Here is a 5,496-nt window from a genome sequence, read left to right on the forward strand (position 1 = left end):
TAGAGAGAGACATGGGGGGGGAAGAATAGAGAGCGACATGGGGGGAGAATAGAGAGAGACATGGGAGGGGGGAAGAGAATAGAGAGAGACATGGGGGGGAGAATAGAGAGAGACATGGGGGGGAGAATAGAGAGAGACATGGGGGTTAGAATAGAGAGAGACATGGGGGGGAAAGAATAGAGAGAGACATGGGAGGGGAAGAATAGAGAGCGACATGGGGGGAGAATAGAGAGAGACATGGGAGGGGGGAAGAGAATAGAGAGAGACATGGGGGGGAGAATAGAGAGAGACATGGGGGTTAGAATAGAGAGAGACATGGGAGGGGAAGAATAGAGAGCGACATGGCTGGGAGAATCGAGAGAGACACGTGGGGGAGAATAGAGAGCGACATGGGGGGGAAGAATAGAGAGCGACATGTGGGGGAGAATAGAGAGAGACATGGAGGGAGAATAGAGAGAGACATGGGGGGGAAAGAATAGAGAGAGACATGGGGGGGAAGAATAGAGAGCGACATGGCGGGGAGAATAGAAAGAGACATGGGAGGGGAAGAATAGAGAGAGACATGGGGGGGGAAGAATAGAGAGCGACATGGGGGGGGAAGAATAGAGAGCGACATGGGGGGGAGAATAGAGAGAGACATGGGGGGGGAAAGAATAGAGAGCGACATGGGGGGGAGAATAGAGAGAGACATGGGGGGGGAGAAAAGAGAGAGACATGGGGGGGGAGAATAGAGAGAGACATGGCGGGGTAGAATAGAGAGAGACATGGGGGGGGTAGAATAGAGAGAGATATGGGGGGAGAATAGAGAGAGACATGGGGGAGGAGAATAGAGAGAGACATGGGGGGGGAAGAATAGAGAGCGACATGGGGGGGAAAATAGAGAGAGACATGGGGAGGGAGAATAGAGAGAGACATGGGGGGGTAGAATAGAGAGAGACATGGGAGGGGAAGAATAGAGAGAGACATGGCGGGGAGAATAGAGAGAGACATGGGGGGGAGAATGGAGCGAGACATGGAGGGGGAAGAATAGAGAGCGACATGGAGGGGAGAATAGAGAGAGACATGGGGGAGAATAGAGAGAGACATGGAGGGGGAAGAATAGAGAGAGACATGGGGGGGAAGAATAGAGAGAGACATGGGAGGGGAAGAATAGAGAGCGACATGGGGGGAGAATAGAGAGAGACATGGGAGGGGGGAAGAGAATAGAGAGAGACATGGGGGGGAGAATAGAGAGAGACATGGGGGTGAGAATAGAGAGAGACATGGGGGTTAGAATAGAGAGAGACATGGGGGGGAAGAATAGAGCGAGACATGGGAGGGGAAGAATAGAGAGAGACATGGGGAGGGAGAATAGAGAGACATGGGGGGGGGTAGAATAGAGAGAGACATGGGAGGGGAAGAATAGAGAGAGACATGGCGGGGAGAATAGAGAGAGACATGGGGGGGAGAATAGAGAGAGAAATGGGGGGGGGAGAATAGAGAGAGACATGGGGGGGGGGAGAATAGAGAGAGACATGGGGGGGGGAAGAATAGAGAGCGACATGGGGGGGAGAATCGAGAGCGACATGGGGGGGAGAATCGAGAGCGACATGGGGGGGAGAATAGAGAGAGACATGGAGAATAGAGAGAGACATGGGGGGGGGAAGAATCGAGAGCGACATGGGGGGGAGAATAGAGAGCGACATGGGGGGGAGAATAGAGAGAGACATGGGGGGGGGAGAATAGAGAGAGACATGGGAGGGGAAGAATAGAGAGCGACATGGCGGGGAGAATCGAGAGAGACACGTGGGGGAGAATAGAGAGAGACATGGGGGGGAAGAATAGAGAGAGACATGGGGGGGAAGAATAGAGAGCGACATGGCGGGGAGAATAGAGAGAGACATGGGAGGGGAAGAATAGAGAGCGACATGGGGGGGGAGAATAGAGAGAGACATGGGGGGGGGGGAAGAATAGAGAGAGACATGAGGGGGGAGAATAGAGAGAGACATGGGGGGGGAGAATAGAGAGAGACATGGGGGGGGGAGAATAGAGAGAGACATGGGGGGGGAAGAATAGAGAGCGACATGGGGGGGAGAATAGAGAGAGACATGGGAGGGGGGAAATAGAGAGAGACATGGGGGGGAGAATAGAGAGAGACATGGGGGGGGAGAATAGAGAGAGACATGGGAGGGGGGATATAGAGAGAGAGACATGGGGGGGAAGAATAGAGAGAGACATGGGGGGGAAGAATAGAGAGAGACATGGGGGGGAAGAATAGAGAGAGACATGGGGGGGAAGAATAGAGAGAGACATGGGGGGGGGGGAAATAGAGAGAGAGACATGGGGGGGAAGAATAGAGAGAGACATGGGGGGGGTAGAATAGAGAGAGACATGGGGGGGAGAATAGAGAGAGACATGGGAGGGGGGAAAATAGAGAGAGAGACATGGGGGGGAGAATAGAGAGAGACATGGGGGGGGAGAATAGAGAGAGACATGGGGGGGAGAATAGAGAGAGACATGGGAGGGGGGGAAATAGAGAGAGAGACATGGGGGGTAGAATAGAGAGAGACATGGGAGGGGAAGAATAGAGAGCGACATGGCGGGGAGAATCGAGAGAGACACGTGGGGGAGAATAGAGAGTGACATGGGGGGGGGAAATAGAGAGAGACATGGGAGGGGAAGAATAGAGAGCGACATGGCGGGGAGAATAGAGAGACATGGGGGGGGCAGAATAGAGAGCGACATGGGGGGGAGAATAGAGAGAGACATGGGGGGGGGAGAATAGAGAGAGACATGGGGGGGGGAGAATAGAGAGAGACATGGGGGGGAGAATAGAGAGAGACATGGGGGGAGGGAAGAATAGAGAGCGACATGGGGGGGAGAATAGAGAGAGATATGTGGGGGGAAGAATAGAGAGCGACATGGGGGGGGAAATTAAAAGAGACATGGGGAGGGAGAATAGAGAGAGACATGGGGGGGGAAGAATAGAGAGCGACATGGCGGGGAGAATAGAGAGAGACATGGGGGGGAGAATAGAGCGAGACATGGAGGGGGAAGAATAGAGAGCGACATGGAGGGGAGAATAGAGAGAGACATGGGGGAGAATAGAGAGAGACATGGGGGGAGAATAGAGAGAGACATGGGGGGAGAATAGAGAGAGACATGGGGGGGTAGAATAGAGAGAGACATGGGGGGGAGAATAGAGAGAGACATGGGAGGGGGGAGAATAGAGAGAGACATGGGAGGGGGGAAATAGAGAAAGAGACATGGGGGGTAAAATAGAGAGAGACATGGGAGAGGGGAAATAGAGAGGGACATGGGGGGGGGGGAAGAATAGAGAGAGACATGGGAGGGGAAGAATAGAGAGCGACATGGCGGGGAGAATCGAGAGAGACACGTGGGGGAGAATAGAGAGCGACGTGGGGGAGAATAGAGAGAGACATGGGGGGAGAATAGAGAGAGACATGGGGGGAGAATAGAGAGAGATATGGGGGGGGAAGAATAGAGAGAGACATGGGGGGGAAGAATAGAGAGCGAAATGGCGGGGAGAATAGAGAGAGACATGGGAGGGGAAGAATAGAGAGCGACATGGCGGGGGAGAATAGAGAGAGACATCGGGGGGGGGAAGAATAGAGAGCGACATGGGGGGGAGAATACAGAGAGACATGGTGGGGGAGAATAGAGAGAGACATGGGGGGGGAGAATAGAGAGAGACATGGGGGGGGGGAAGAATAGAGAGAGACATGGGGGGGAAGAATAGAGAGCGACATGGAGGGGAGAATAGAGAGAGACATGGGGGGAGAATAGAGAGAGATATGGGAGGGGGGAAATAGAGAGAGAGACATGGGGGGTAGAATAGAGAGAGACATGGGAGGGGAAGAATTGAGAGAGACATGGCGGGGAGAATAGAGAGAGACATGGGAGGGGAAGAATAGAGAGCGACATGGCGGGGAGAATAGAGAGCGACATGGGAGGGGAAGAATAGAGAGCGACATGGCGGGGAGAATAGAGAGAGACATGGGAGGGGAAGAATAGAGAGCGACATGGGGGGTAGAATAGAGAGAGACATGGGGGGGGGGGGAAGAATAGAGAGCGACATGGGGGGAAGAATAGAGTGCGACATGGGGGGGAGAATAGAGAGAAACATCGGGGGGATAATAGAGAGAGACATGGGGGGAGAATAGAGAGAGACATGGGGGGGGGGGAAGAATAGGGAGCGACATGGGGGGGAGAATAGAGAGAGACATGGGGGGGGGAGAATAGAGTGAGACATGGGGGGGGGAAGAATAGAGAGAGACATGGGGGTTAGAATAGAGAGAGACATGGGAGGGGAAGAATAGAGAGCGACATGGCAGGGAGAATCGAGAGAGACACGTGGGGGAGAATAGAGAGCGACATGGGGGGGGGGGGGAAGAATAGAGAGCAACATGTGGGGGAGAATAGAGAGAGACATGGGGGGAGAATAGAGAGAGACATGGGGGGAGAATAGAGAGAGACATGGGGGGGAAAGAATAGAGAGAGACATGGGGGGGATGATTAGAGAGTGACATGGCGGGGAGAATAGAGAGAGACATGGGAGGGGAAGAATAGAGTGCGACATGGGGGGGAGAATAGAGAGACATGGCGGGGGGCAGAATAGAGAGCGACATGGGGGGGAGAATAGAGAGAGACATGGTGGGGGGGAGAATAGAGAGAGACATGGGGGGGGGGAAGAATAGAGAGAGACATGGCGGGGAGAATAGACAGCGACATGGGAGGGGAAGAATAGAGAGCGACATGGCGGGGAGAATAGAGAGAGACATGGGGGGGGGAAGAATAGAGAGAGACATGGCGGGGAGAATAGACAGCGACATGGGAGGGGAAGAATAGAGAGCGAAATGGCGGGGAGAATAGAGAGAGACATGGGAGGGGAAGAATAGAGAGCGACATGGGGGTTAGAATAGAGAGAGACATGGGGGGGGAAGAATAGTGAGCGACATGGGGGGGAGAATAGACAGCGACATGGGGGGGAGAATAGAGTGCGACATGGCGGGGAGAATGGAGAGAAACATCGGGGGGAGAATAGAGAGACACATGGGGGGAGAATAGAGAGAGACATGGGGGGGGGGGGGAAGAATAGAGAGAGACATGGGGGTTAGAATAGAGAGAGACATGGGAGGGGAAGAATAGAGAGCGACATGGCGGGGAGAATCGAGAGAGACACGTGGGGGAGAATAGAGAGCGACATGGGCGGGGAAGAATAGAGAGCGACATGTGGGGGAGAATAGAGAGAGACATGGGGGGGAAAGAATAGAGAGAGACATGGGGGGGAAGAATAGAGAGCAACATGGCGGGGAGAATAGAGAGAGACATGGGAGGGGAAGAATAGAGAGAACATGGGGGGGGGGAAGAATAGAGAGCGACATGGGGGGGGAAGAATAGAGAGCGACATGTGGGGGAGAATAGAGAGAGACATGGGGGGAGAATAGAGAGAGACATGGGGGGGAAAGAATAGAGAGAGACATGGGGGGGAAGAAT

This window comes from Pristiophorus japonicus, chromosome 9, assembly GCF_044704955.1.
Source record: "Pristiophorus japonicus isolate sPriJap1 chromosome 9, sPriJap1.hap1, whole genome shotgun sequence".
Taxonomy (NCBI): Eukaryota; Metazoa; Chordata; class Chondrichthyes; family Pristiophoridae; genus Pristiophorus; species Pristiophorus japonicus.